Consider the following 15,760-nt stretch of genomic DNA (forward strand, 5'->3'; position numbering starts at 1 on the left):
ATATTTCTCCACTCTGTGGCATAGTTCTGATCTACAACACAACAATAGTGATCACAGTCCACAAAACCTCCCCCCAGTACTGCATATATTTTCATGGCTAGTAAAAATTTGAGACAATTAACGTCTTTCACTCCTGAAGTCTAAGTGCAATATTAACTGTGTTGTCCCTATTAACTTGCTAAGTCACACTAATCAGATGAACAGAAGTATTAAAACGGATTAAGCAGTAGAGTCTAAGGATCAAAAGGATCTTGTTTTAATTGATAAGCATTTGTCACATGATGCAAGGTATAGAGTACATTTACCATTTTCATATTCAGGGTATCTCCAGGACCACAAATTCTTTTATGCTAGAAACCCTTGTCAAACACCATGCTCACATTAGCAGAGAACACATGCTTTTAATTGGCTGCACAACGGCAAGGCAAAATTGAACAGTTAAAATCCCACATGAGTATTGTTAATGCTCAAATAGATCAAAAATTCACCTCTCCACCCATACACTCAATACAATGTGACAGTACATGTACAGCTTCTAGAATATACCATCTAGCTCTACCTTCCTTCCTTCAAGAGCTCAGTGATCAAAAGGACTCCAAAAAGACTGAGATATAAAAACATCTATCAGGAAACTAAATGAAAATTACCAAGAATTATTATGACTATTAATAATAGCATTTAACAGGGACTTTCATGGTGGATGAATTTTTAAAATATATAATTTTACATGAATACAATGTAATATAATACAAAATAATATAATAGTAACTAGTTAATGGTGCAACTACTTCTGCCAACATGGCATTGCACTGAATATTAAAATAGCTAAATTCAGTACAAGTTTGTGGAAAGAAACTGACATTTGTCTACTACATTTCAGATTGCCATTTTTCAAATATACAGTATAAAAAAGGTCAGTTACAAACACAATATGCTTAACTCTCCAAAAAAGGTTTAAAAAGTACCATAATACAGTAACTGTTACAGAGCTGTTATGAAACTGGCTGACCTGTGGCTCACCCTGGCCAACACAGGATGGCCCCAGAGCTATCACAATACAAAGTCACAAAAAGGTCATTTTTGTATAGATTGGCTGGACCTAAGTGCACATTTACTTTATGTCAGACTATCAAACATTATTATAATTAATTCCTTTTATATATAACAGCACACTGTTTATTTCTTTCATACTGTACTTTACTTTTATTTATGCAACAATCCGCTTGGTGGAACTGCATTCAACCTTAGTATATCGGTTACAATTGCTGTTTATAAAACTAAATTGAAAACACATGTTGCACAGATAAACTATGGGGAAAAAAATCTGGCTTTTAAATTAATGGACCTTTTTGATGTGTCTGTGCCAGTCAAGATTTAACCCCTCAGAGCTGCATCTCTACAGAGCTGTTAATGATTGGATGACTTGATATTCAGTGTTTGTGTTGGGAAACAATTATCTTTTCACAGGACAAAGGCAGCTCCCTTGCAAGGATCACCAGAGTCAAAAGGCCAAGGATGTTTTTATGTTTTGTACCAAGCATAACCAGACATTATTTCCCCGTCTGTCTACATTTTGTACATGTGTTTTAGTCTCAAAGAATAGGCAAAACAGAACTAATACAACAGACTAAGTAAAATAACAAAGCAAAAGCACCATTATTATTATTTTTATTAGTTTCAGAAAGAATGATACATTTAGAGAATATACTTTCTTATTACTGTATCTTCCTCAGTGTCATAAGCAAATTTTGTTTCTTCAGTATTTTTCCCATTTCCAGAATACAAAAAGAAAAAGGTACTCAAACGTAAATGGCAACACATTCTGAATATTTAAAATGAAACAATCTTTTGCACAACAAATAATTAACCATGGAACTTGCTGCCACGGGATGTTGTTAAAGCAAGTAGCTCATACATTTCAGAATAGAATCAGACGCTTTCATGAATTATGAATGGAATTTTTATAATGAATAATAGCATCTGTAGTTACACTAGTTAGGCTAAAAATAATAATACTTAGCATTTATATAGCTTCTTTCATTAGAAACTTTATAAAAGGTGGGTATTACTTATATTCAGTTCCCCATCTGTAAAATGGAGATAATAATCCTTCTCTACATCACAAAAGTATTGTGTGACATAATGACAATGTTTCTGAGATTCTTGGATAAAGCACATGGTAGCAAATAAAAATACCAAGTTCTCAGTAATACAAAGTATCTTAAAGGGACATTTTAAACAACTTGAAATCTAGCCCACTTAAAAAAAATACATAGAATTAAAACTAGTTCCAGGATGTCCCTCCAACAGTTTAAGTGGCTTTTTTTACAATTATACATTCCTACTTTAAAAAATGCGCTCTCTCCCATTTCAATGTGAAAAACTCACACAACAGAGAAAATGGACTGCACAGGAAGTCAGTGAAAATGGCTATAAAAGTGCTGTCAATGCACAATGTAAAGAAACTAAACGAAAAAGACGGATTTTCCTCTAGTCTCTTTCAGTTAGTCACCTTCAGTGCTACTTAAAACAGCAGGTAAAACATTTCAGATGTAAGTGCAATTTTTAAGTTTTTGACAAACTGGAAGAAAAGTCACAACTCTCAGTTGTCATTTATATTGTACACCCATGTTAGAACTTTAATAAATAAGAATCAGGATGATTATCTACCGGTAAATCCTGAAAACTACAAAAAGTCTCCAGGTTTTGTGAAAATACAAAACCAACACGAAAGTTATGAAAAGTGTGGTTCTGAACCATTCAAAGAAAAAAAAAAGTCTTTCCTTGGAAGCTTAAATAAGGGACACCAAATAACATAGGAACCAAAAAGGAAGACATAATTGAACTGTATTTCAATTTATATTAATTAGCACTATCTAAATGATCATGTGCTGGCTTTCATTCACAGCTAATGAAGCTGTCATTCACAAATACCCTTCAGTTTTACATTTTACTGGAACAGCTGCATCTCTTTCACAAAAATTTATCCTTTTGTAAATTAATATGGATTGTGGTTAACTGTTAATACCAAAACTACAGTTTATATTTTTAATTTAAAAGCATTGTTTTCCTGCATCCTACCTATTGTAAATGAAAACTGGGAATTTACGGGAACTGAAGATTTATGATGAGTCAGATGGTTGATAGCTAGTCCAACCAAAACATCTGCTCGTCACAGTCACAACTGCTATAATCCATTTCCTCTTGGGTCTGGAGCATAACCAAGTTGTAGATTAGGGCTCTTTTTCCTTAAAAATACAGTTTCTGGAAAATCGGGCATAACTCAGAAAAAGGTAATCTAGAAGCTTTTTGTCTTGCTACCTTAGTTTGTAATATACTTTCAGGAAGAGACATTTCTATAATTTGATTTCCAAAATATTCAACCTGTTTTCTTCAAAGCAGTTGTATTTCTTTATGGCACTTACACTTCAATTATGTCAAGAGGCTACTTAATCAACTGCCTCCTTTTTTGTGTAACCTATCATCGTTATTATTAATGTTTGTACTGCAAGAGTGCCCAGAGGTCCTATTCAGGATGGGAGCTCCACTGTGCTAGGTGTTGTAGAAACATATATTAAGACACATCTTGGACCCTGCTTTGAACAGCTTACAGTCTAAGAACACACGCACCATGGTGAGGATGTGGGAGAGGGACATTTTCAAACAGACACAATTTTAATATATTTATATACACATAATATTTTTGCTTCTTTTTTTAACACACTTCCCAGTAACAACTATTATGGTCCCCTGGCAGAGTAAGCAAGTGATGCGTCACGGAAGGAATGAGAACATAACTAAGAACAATGCTATGAAATTGACAAAAAGTAAATGGGCTGTTACCAGGAAATACTTCTTAACTGGTGTTCTATCATATTGTGGAATAAGCTCTCCTGTCATTTAAAGCTACTTGACAAAGTACTGGCAAATATACTGAGGGGACAAACCTGTGTTGGCCAGACACTGGAGTTCTTTTCCACTTTTAACCTCTATGATTCTGTGAAAGGGGAGTAAAATTAAAGCGAATTAACAAACTTTTAGTGTGTCAGCAGGGTTCACATGAACAGTAAGATTAAGCAGCCTAGTGAGTTAGATTCATGCACCAGCTTGCCATAAACTAAATGTTCATGTAGACAAGCCTTAGGTTTAGTAGTTCAAAAAAAAGCAACAAAACATATAGTAGAGAAAAGTAGTAAGAAATCAGGAGATGCAAATGCTCACTCTCAGTCTCTCCTGTTTTACTCTGGGGAAAAGACTTATTTATTCCAGAAAGTGCTTTCTTGTGTCTTCCAGGAAATCCATCAGGATTGATCAAGGAGTGCCCATTCTTTAAATAACATAATTTATGAAAAGAGAAGCTTGCACTACACATAGTACTGAAATGTTACAAAAAACAACTCATATGTCAAGCTAAAATATTATGAAATCTTTATCAAAATACGAATCAGGATAAAGTTCTGAAGCTACAAAAAATGCCTACACACTGCTTTAGGCGGCAAACACTTTAGTTAGCTGAAACCTGTTTCTGATCTTCATCAAAAGTTATACAGATCTAAATTGTAGTGTCTGAATAATATTTGTGCAACTTGAATACTTCATCTGTTGTAGAATATACTCAGTCTTCTTCATTAAAATGAATACAGAACTGTTAATAAACTTACAAATTGAATATTTGGTGAGCAAGAGATAATCATTAGCAGCACTAAGGAGGATCCCTCTAGGCATCCATAATCAGCCATAAAGACACACAGGACATTACTCATGCATAAGCAAGGCACCAGTTGTATGAGTTTTCTGACAATTTTACATATAAATATATGGTGCCTGCCTACTATGAGCAACATTATGGGTCTGGTGTCTATCCAAGCAGTTTTCTTTTAGTGCATACATGGTAACTCACCACTACATTCCCTGTACAAGAGGAAAACGGCATAGAATTAGACAAACAACTCTGTTTTGAAGAGCATAGAAAAACCAGCACATTAAAGAATAAATACATAAGAAAATATTCTTGTCTATGCACATTCAGATTAGACATCAACTTCCAAGATGGTTTTGTCCACATATGTGGCATTTACTTTGCACCTATGTCATAAAGAACACAAGCAACCTCAAAATATGAGCAGTTTCTTATAAAGAGTTAACTGAATACTGGGAAGCAAGAGCAGGATTATGGACATGACAGACCAAAGCCTGTATAAGAAAAATGCTAGGATAGTCTCTCTAACGCAGGGGTGGGCAAACTTTTTGGCCTGAGGGCCACATCGGGTTTCCGAAATTGTATGGAGGGCTGATTAGGAGAGGATGTGCCTCCCCAAACAGCCAGGCGTGGCCCAGCCCCTGCCCCCTATCCGACCCACCCTGCTTCTTGCCCTCTGACAGTCCCCCCGGGCCTCCTGCCCCACCCAACCTTCCCGTTCCCTGTCCCCTGACGGCCACTCCGGGACCCCAGCCCCATCCACCACCACCCATTCCCTGTTCCCTGACCACCCCTAGATCGCCTGTCCCTGACTGCCCCCCACTGCCTCATCCAACTCCTCCTCTCATTCCTGACTTCCCCTCGCCCTGGGATCCCTGCCTCATCCAACCACCCCTTCTCCCTGTCCCCTGACCGCTCCCGGAACCTCTGCCCCTGAATGCCCATACGGCCCCATCCAATCTCCTCTCTTTTCCAACTCCCCCCCCCCCAGGACCCCTGCCCCCACCAAACCATCCTGTTCCCCGCCCTCTGACCACCCCGACCCCTATCCACACCCCCACCCCTGACAACCACCTCGAACTCCCATGCCCTCTATCCAACCCCCCCTGCTCCCTGCCCCCTTACAGCGCTGCCTGGAGCACCAGTGGCTGGCAGCACTACATCTGCACTGCCCAGAGCATCACAGGAGGCAGCCGTGCTGCCAAGCTGGAGCCAGCCATGCCACCGCACAGCATAGAGCACCGGGTCAGGCCGCAGCTCTGAAGCCCCACCAGCCAGAGCATTGTGCCGGTAGTGGGGTCAGCTGAGGCTGTGGGGGTGGAGGGGAACAGCAGGGGAGGGGCCAGGGACTAGCCTCGTGGGCCAGGAGCTCAGGGGCTGGGCAGGAGGGTCCCACAGGCCGGATGTGGCCCGCAGGCTGCAGTTTGCCCACCTCTGCTCTAATGGATAAATATGGATGACTTTTAAGAACAGATAAAAAGTTTAGCTGGTTTTGCACTAAAATGTGTACAATCTGTAAATGCAACAGTGCAACGGTTACAAAGGAGATTCATTATATTCTACTCTAAAACTGGAATTTGGAATTTTTATGTTTTCACAAAGCCTGCTACTTTTGGATGTGCTTTAATGATATTGGGCCAAGGTGGGTTTTGTTTGTTTGTTTTTAATACTAAGGACCTGATTCTTCAAGTTGCTCAGCATCATCAGCTTCAATTGAGTCAATGAAAGTCAAGCACTTAAGCATATTGCAGAAAACGCCGAGCATCTCATATCATCAGGCTCCACAATAAGACTTCAACATAACATTTACATGGTAGAGAATATTTGTAGAATGGATTACTAATTACAATCATCAAGAATTCACAGTAGGAAGGGAATGTGACCAATTAGTTAGAGCACAACAATAGAAGTAAAAACTGCTGGGTTCTGTTCCTGGTTTTCCCATTAATTTTCTGTATGACCTTGAATAAAGTATTTTAATTTCTCTGTGCCTCAGTTTGCCCCACTGTAAAACAGGGATACCTATCTTTCTCAAAGAGATATTAAAAGGCTTAACTAATCAGTATCTGCAAGCTGATTATACAAGTGGAAAACTTTTTGAAAACATTACAAAGTTGTTCTATTTCTACCTCTTTTTCAGGTGTTTTATCATGATAATAAAACAGCAGAGCATTATATAGTATCTCTATATGAAGAATGTCTTTTGCTTTCCTAGTTGGGAAAACATGAAGTTCTATGGTTTGGGAACAGATGCCAACAGCATCACATCTCTCATAAGGCTTCAAACAAGACAAACACAGGTCTCTCAGCCATCACTGGCAAATAATGGGGCACATGAAAGACCCGGAGACTCCAAAGTTTAATAATTTTTCTGAAAATATTCTTCCTCCAGCATGTCTGCGCTTATAACCGTGAATCATTCCATTCATTCTGACCAAGCCACACTGCTTTGTGTGCCTACCTAAAATCAATTTTCTCTCTTGAAACCAAGAACACCAATACATTTTAAAAAAAAATTAAACAATTTTTTTGAAGTGTGACAGTTTCATGACAGGTTAAATCACAAGACCTATTGGTCTGGGATAGTCAAGATGACTTAAACAAGTTACATTGATTTCTTGACACTGAAGGACAAATAAGTATTATATGTGCTGATACATAACTGTAAAAATAACTCTTATTTTATTTCTGTTCACTTTTATGCCAATTACTGCTGTGTAATCCAAACACTGAGCTACAAAATAACACTAACGATATTCATAATGGGCAGCACAGGAACTGTCGCCTTTCTGTAAGATGCATCATGTAACCCAATAAATTGCGAACCATGTTGGTGGAAGTCAGGCAACCTCCCTCAGCTGATGCTGCCCCCTCCATCTCCCCATTTCTGTGTACCAACAATCAGCACTCCATACTTCTCCAGCTCAACGTACAGCTAATCTGCTTTCATCACGATCTTGGTTTGAGACTGGGAAAGAGATGTAAAGGATTTACATTTAATGAAAATTAAAAACAAACATTCTTGGGAGCCTGAATGTGTCACTTTATTAACTGATGACGGCCAGATTCTGCCACCTTTACTCACATTGAAATCAACAGTGCTATCAGCTGCATAAGGAACTACTCAGTGTGAACAACAGCATCAGAATCTGGTGTTGAGAGCGCAAGACTGAAAACTTTAATGCTGCTTCATAAGCATATATATAGATCAAATGGCCTTTAAAATATTGCTCCATAGTAGCAAAATGATTCTTTCAGTTAATTGCTTCTTGTTTTAAATATAAGGGTAAGCATCCTGAGTAAATGAAAAGTATACATGTTTGCAGATGCAATGGGCCTCAGGATTGAAGAGCTGTAAAATTGGATATTCAGACTGATGCTGCCAACGTCCTCAATCAGAGATCAAATGGGAGAGCGAAGGAGTGGAACTCTGCCCATTTGTATCAGCCCAATTCATGCCCTGTCCTAAGTATATTAATAAAACACTTGTTGAGACAAGAGACACATTTAATTTGTTCTCATGTGCATATGTTCATGTATGTTTCCTTGTTGTATGAAAACAAATTTTTCTGTCATCTTTTTTACAGCTTTTTGGGTAATTTTTTAATAAAACAAACATAAATTGATTGATAAAATAATAACAAAGAGGATTCCAAGTATATTTCCCTGATAAGAGTGTTGCCTAGTACCCCTCCTGGAATGTTTCAGCTATACGATTATTAAACATTAGAGAAAACGTACAAAGCAAAAACTAAAATGGGGTGAAGCCCAGGTTTCTGCGCTTATTCCTCCATCTGTGCTGTGAAGGAGGTTCAGCACAGGAAAGCATTTTTAAATCAGACTAACTTTTAAACCATTCTTATGCCTCTCTGCAAACTTCTTTTATTACTTCCTGGTTCAGTGAAGATTATTCTGTGGAATCATAAATATTATATATTACATGGATCACACCACGAACTCTAGTATGAAGTTATAGTCTCAGATACCTTCAGTGAACCAGGAAGTACCAAGTTTTTACAGATGGAAAAAACGAATAATAAAAACGTCAGATAAAAACAAGCAAACAAATGTATTTGCGTTCAAGGCTCTCTCCTTCAGCCTGATTAGTTATTGTTATCTTGATTTCAGTATCTAAAATATTTTAAAGTATATTGTTAAGCTGGAAATATTATCCGGTAATATATTTACCAACTGAAGTAGTCGCTTTTGTTAAAATACTCATAAAAGCTCTTTTTTGAAAATAATGTAAAATATACTTTAATAGGAAAAGTCCATCACACAGTTGATTATGTATGATATGCTGTATTTGAAGCAGATTAACATGTACCTACATATTTTTATAATTGTTTTAAAGAAGGGCTCCATTAATTCTTATTCTTATTCTTTTGTCCTTCTATTATGGCAGTGCCCAAAGGCATAAACAAGTTTGAGGCCCCATTGTTCTAGACTCTGTACAAAAACAAAAAAGCACAAAGTATCAGAGGGGTAGCCGTGTTAGTCTGGATCTGTAAAAGCAGCAAAGAATCCTGTGGCGCCTTATAGACTAACAGACGTTTTGGAGCATGAGCTTTCGTGGGTGAATACCCACTTAGTCAGATGCAAAAAAGCAGAAACTATCTCTGCCCCAAAGAATTTATAATCTAAGAAAATAATGTGTGTTATATTTACATTTTGAGATTACTGATGACAAAATAGTACTTATTTTAGGTCAAAGGTAAGGATATTGGTACAGAGACTCTGGACTCTTGGGTTAGGCATAGTCCTAGGGTAAGGGAGGCAAAGGTGGAAATGCAATGCCTTTGTGGCATTAGGCTCCTGGGGCTGGCCAGAAACCAGATTAATTTACTCCAAGAACCAGAGCCACCTGAAGTTTGCTTAAAATTATATCAAATTGCCCCCCCATCTTTCCACCCATCCATTCCAGCAGCCAAAGCACATCATACAAGCATGTGTATATATTTATATACTGATCTTACTGAACCCATCCTGCTCTCTTTTAACAGACCCTAAGTAATTTTCATATCTGGATAGAGTCAGAAGACGTGCCTGCTCCAGTTCCACACTCACAATGACAAACGCTGAGTTGTGCACAAAATTGCTACAAAATATCTAAGTGTTAAACCATTTGGATACTGAGACAGAGGCATGGATACTACTGCAGATGGACACTCCCTTTTCACAGTATTCTGCGAGCTATTCCTTGATATTTGAGATACATGCTTCCTCTGTTCTGCCACTTGCCCATCTCAGAGTAAATTTACCCTTTGTACTTATACACACATCAGTTCAGGGTGTGGAGGAATTATGTGCACAACGCCCAGTAATGATAGGTTGAAAATGTACTCCAATCAACTATAATGTCAAAACAAACGTCCTGACTCTGAGGTCCTGTCTACATGCAGACATTTATTGGCATAATTACACTGGTATAATTCCCTGTGAGGACACTCATACTGAAATATGATCGTCCACATGGGGCGCTATGCTGGTATAATTACAAGATATACTTATACCAATATAATTATGCCAGTAAATATCCCCAGGTAGACAAGATCTGAGATTTGGTAGCATGGAGAATATGCCCAAAAGCTATGCACCCCCACATTTCTCAAAAATTGCAGTTACTCACTGAAAATATATCAAATTAACCATTTATAAAAAGGAAAATTAACAAACCAATCCTGAGTTGCATCTTCCCTAACTAGTTTACATGAACAATGATTAGCCTATTGGTCATTCAGTAACTGATCATTTTACTGATTCGCTATTTGTGGCATATGATTAATCACTTAGGAAATATATTGCTTCATGTCCAAATACCTTGGGTATGCAAATAGGACTGTTTGTACAAACAACAGGCATTCATCAAACTTTCATGTGAACAAAAACCCTTCATGCAGATATTTCCAAATAATGAATATAAAGAGGCACAAATATGGTTGCACCAGACAGCCAATTTGAATTTGAACAAATGTTTGCCAACTGTTTTTGCAGTTTAACAGCTCTAGTTAATTGCTCATAACTTTAAGAAACATTCATCTTTATGCTGAAATTGTCCATGCTTGGACTTTGCCTGAAGGTGAATTTTTAATGATAGTTTGATTGAGGATGAGAAAAGGCAAGACAGGGAAGAAACCTCACATTGGCTGGATGAAATCATCTACAACACACATCTTCATCTATAATTCTGACCTACTGTCCCTACACTTAAAATTTTTTTGAGATAACATGCCAAGCCATCCTCAGGTGCTCGCTCATGCAAGAATGTGCTCTGCTGGTGGCTGGCCTCAGTTCCCCACCTTTCAGGGTCCCTCCAAACACTTCATCAGCATTTTCTTGGGCTGAAAATATCCTGGTCATGGGGTAATTTACTATTATACACAACTCAACGGCATAAACTAAAGTCTCATATTGTAACACAACATATCTCTTTTGCCTTTTGTCACTTTCAACTCTTCAGTTCCTAATCTTCCTTCAAATTGAGAGGACACTGGCTTATACCCGTCATCCTCTAATAGAGTTCAAAGGCTCAAATGACACAATAATGCAAACGTCTGTCTGTCTTGCGTCCTTCACATCTGAGCTCCACAACCCTTGTATGGGAAGGTGGCCATAAAGCCGCTCACCTGGCCTTCCTTCACCCCAGCACTCATTAAGATTGGCAGGAAACATCCACTTTATCACTCTGCAGGCCCTTGCTTCTTTCCGCCGTGGTCCTCTCCAGTTCTCTGCCCCTTATACAGGACGGTGACCACAGGGCCTTCCTCTGAGCCTGGGGTCTCCACACCTCCCTGCTTCTGGCCTGTCTTTTCTCCTTGTCTCCCAAGCCACATTCTATATCTCCTGCCTCAGGTGCCACCCCACTAACTAATCAGGTTTAGCCAGGATGCACTTGTTCATTCATAGGAAAACAGATTCCTCTCCATTAAAGAGTGATGGTAACTCCGTTATGTGAGTCTGTTATTTGTTTGCAGAATGCAAAAAAGTCCTGCCATGGTTCATTTAAATAAAAAATGTTTCATTAAAAACATTTAATGTGTGATAAAAGACAAATGAGAGCACAACACTCTTAATAACTGGTTGGGTAATCCTGAACTTGGCACAAATATCTCAATGGCAATTAAACCAACAAGCTGTATCTGGTTGTTTGTCAATTTCTGACAGTGTTCCGTGCTCAAGTCCCACACAACTGCTATCACTTGATTACTGTAATATTTAGTCTATCTGATAACACTATATATCAATATATGTATTAAGATGCATGGAAAATATAATTATCTATGGAGATCTACTTTTCTATTGCCAGAACTGCTGTACCAGATTTAATACATATTTTAACAAATAAGCTTGAACATACAAGACATTAATACTGACTGTAACCTCAAACTGTGAGAACAGAGAAAAGGATATTGGAAAAAGTAACCCGCAAGATATATTTTTTTAAATGGGCTTGTGCCTTATTTGCTTATTAATGACGCATTAAGGTAAGTGCTAAAGATCCCTCCCATTGAAAGAAAGATAACCAGGTTCCCTCCTCCACCCACCACCACTTTTTTTCTCTCTCAAAGAATATCAAAAAAATCAAGTATGGACCTTTTTTGGTTTTAGTGAAATACTTGTCGGATGTAACTGAGACCTTTGCTTTTTCACCTCTTCATTGAAAGGGAGATATTGAATCTTTAACAAAGATACCCTTTCACACAAACATTAACACAAACAACAACAAAAAACGAGTTTTAAAAAGTCTAAAAATTCCTTCCCCTCTCAAGTGTTCACCTTCGGTCTTTTGTGAAGTACATCTGTTAGTTCTCCAGTTGTTCACAAAGTTCCAGGGCAGACAAGACCTAAATTTCTAATGTAAAATCCTAGCAGAATTTCTCATTTAGACCTGGCTTTTAGGACTTGTTTGTATATAATAAAGAAGCCTTAAAAAAGGAAAAACTTATTTTCTCCCTTTGCAGTTCACACTTCAATAGTTTAGGTCCACAGTTCTCCTACATTAAGAAAGCCCTACTATAGTGGTGAACGTTTCCTGGATTATCTACCTGATCTATCTTTCCATTTGCTTAATTCATCACTCTGTTGCCAGGAAATAAAAAAAGAAAAAAGAACAAAAGCATATCCTGTGGTATTTTACCCTCTACTACTGCAGAAGGAAAACTGACCTATCGGGAGTGAGTTCAAGCTAACAAATCCTAAAACTATGATTTACATCATTATTCAGTGATGATTTTGACAAACAAGGAAACAAACAAAACTCTGACTAGATGGTTTGTGGAAGAGAAATAAATCAGTGTATGATAAATGGAACAGGACTTAACTGTAAGAAATATTTTTTTATTTCTCAAGACAGTAAAGAAAGGACATTTTAAAATGTCCAATAGAAATTCCATAGGTTTTATTTTTCACATTAATACCTGGTGTTTAACTATTATGTTATACTTTTGGGTCTATAAAACAAAATGTAATTGTGTTAAACGATACAGTGTGGTAAACAAAGGGTACTAATCTGACACCTTCAACCTGTCCCAAGCATTGGCTCTCTACTCTACTCTACTAAACGTCTGTGGAGGAAGTCACACCACCAGCATAACGCATATTGTGTCTTCATATGAAGCACAAATGATGGTCAGTGTATGCCATCCAGTAAAGTAACATTCTGAATTTACCACCTTACACTGGCTATTAGAGACATATCCTACTGTAGAAGGAATTTAGTAAAATGCCTTTGCAGTGGCCAGCACCTTGAATTTTCATTTTTTAAGCAATGCAAGATAGAGGGCAGGGGAGCAGGAAGAGGCCTAGAATTTGTATTTTTAAACAAACATATGTTAGCAAAAAACTAAATTATATTGTAACAGATTATGATCCCATCTGGTGACACAGTGATGCCACGAAATCATGTCATAACCAGAAACCCCAGACGGAATTTGTCTCTTCAGATATTGGTGGGAATACATCATTCTTCAATGCTGATTGTTGTCTCAAGAGGGGCAATATTTTTTTAAATTCCTTGCCAATATTTGTACTCAGCTCTGGAAGAGTGGGAAACTCCTGGAGAGCCAGTATGGTTGAAATTTTCCAACCCTGAAAGAACACAAGCTATGAAACTGCTATGGACTAAGCTGCACCAAAATAAGCTGTTAGAACAGTCTGTTTTTTCCCCTTCTTACACAAAAATAAGAACAGTTACTTACTCTTTAGTAACTGAAATTCTTCAAGGTGGTGTAGTCAGCGAAGAGCCCATTTTATGTGCACATGCACTTCATGCATGCAAGACAGGAATATTTTGAATAGTTGTGTCTGTTGGGGCCATGCAATTACCTTGTTGTGCCTCTTTATGGACCAGTGTGAGGGCATAAGGGGAGGAGCAGCCACAACTCTCCCTTAGTTCCCTTGCATTTCAAAACCCACGTTAGCTGAGGACTCCAAAAGTGGGGATGGAGGGTTGGTCCTAGATCCACACTGACAACAACTTGAAGACCCATGGTGACTGTAGAGTAAGTAACCATGTTTTCTTCTTTAAGTACATGTCAGTGTGGATCCCACCAAGGTGACTGGCAAGTATTATTCCTCTGGATGGTGGGATGAGGAGTGTCAGCTGCATCCGTTGAACAGTGATTGCAATACTCTTCTCTTAAATTTAGCATCTCCCCAGGTGGCTAAGTCCAATGCATAATATTTGACAGTGGTCAGTGGTTTACTCTATACAGATGCCTTGCAGATTTTGGATATTGACACATTTCTAAGGCAAGCAAAGGATGCCATTTGAGCTTTGAGATCTGGCGGGAGAGAGGTACACTAGCCAACTGATAACATACCAAGATACACTGTGTTATCCACTTAAATATCCTCTGTGATGAAATGTCCTAACCCTTAGCCCTGGTCTACGCTACGGGGTAAGGTGGAATTTAGCCGCATTAGGTCGATTTTAAAATGAATGTGTCTACACAACCAACCCTGTTCCATTGACCTAAAGGGCTCTTAAAATTGACTTCTGTACTCCTCCCCGGTGAGGGGAGTAGCGCTAAAATCGACCTTGCTGGGTCGAATTTGGGGTAGTGCAGATGCAATTCAATGGTATTGGCCTCCAGGAGCTATCCCAGAGCGCTCCAATGTGACTGCTCTGGACAGCACTTTCATTTCCCGTTTGGTCAGCATGGTGAGCTGAGCAGCACAGATGACCATGCAGTCCCCCCAGAATCACAAATGAGCTCCAGCATGGACCAAAAGGGAGACACTGGATCTAATTGCTGTATGGGGAGAAGAATCTGTGTAGGTCGAACTCCGATCAAAAAGAAGAAATGCTAATATATATGCCAAAATTGCACAGGGTGTGGTGGAAAGAGGCTACAACGGGACACACAGCAGTGCTGCATGAAAGTTAAGGAGCTCAGGCAAGCCTACCAAAAGACAAAGGAGGCAAAGGGTTCCTCCGGGTCAGAGCCCCATACATGCTGCTTGTATGATCAGCTGCATGGCATTCTAGGGCACGGACCCTACCACTACCCCACCATTGTCTGTGGACACCTGCAAGGGGTGAGTCTCATGAAACAGGGAGGATGATTTTATGGATGAGGAAGAAGAGGAGAAGAATGCACAGCAGGCAAGTGGTGAATCCATTCTCCCTGGCAGCCAGGACCTTTTCATCACCCTAGAACCAATACCCTCCCAAGGCAGGATCCCCAAACCTGATGCTGGAGAAGGCACCTCTGGTGAGGGCACAGTTGTAACTACAGTACAGAGTTTAAAAGCAATAGTGTTTAATGTTTGATTTGCCCTGAAGAATTGGGATGCATTTGCGGCCAGTACAGCTACTGGAAAAGTCTGTTACTGTGTCTGGGGATGGAGCGAGAATCCTCCAGGGGCATCTCCATGAAGCTCTCCTGGAAGTACTCTGCAGAAGGTTTCTGGGGAGGGCTGCCTTATTTCATCTTCCACAGTAGGGCACTCTACCATGCCCAGCAAGTAGTCTGGAATCGTTGAAGCACAAAGCATGGCAGTGAAGATCCTGGGTTTTGGTCGCATTCAAGCAACATTTGGTCTATATATTTCTCTGTT

The 15,760-nt window shown here is 39.0% G+C and overlaps 1 protein-coding gene across 5 annotated transcripts in view; it reads right to left on the bottom strand.

The window, feature by feature from the left end:
- Nucleotides 1-15,760, bottom strand: part of BABAM2 (BRISC and BRCA1 A complex member 2) — a 337,614-nt gene that overhangs the window by 153,175 nt on the left and 168,679 nt on the right. The window lies entirely within an intron of this gene.

Source organism: Gopherus flavomarginatus, chromosome 4 (assembly GCF_025201925.1).
Source record: "Gopherus flavomarginatus isolate rGopFla2 chromosome 4, rGopFla2.mat.asm, whole genome shotgun sequence".
Classification (NCBI taxonomy): domain Eukaryota; kingdom Metazoa; phylum Chordata; order Testudines; family Testudinidae; genus Gopherus; species Gopherus flavomarginatus.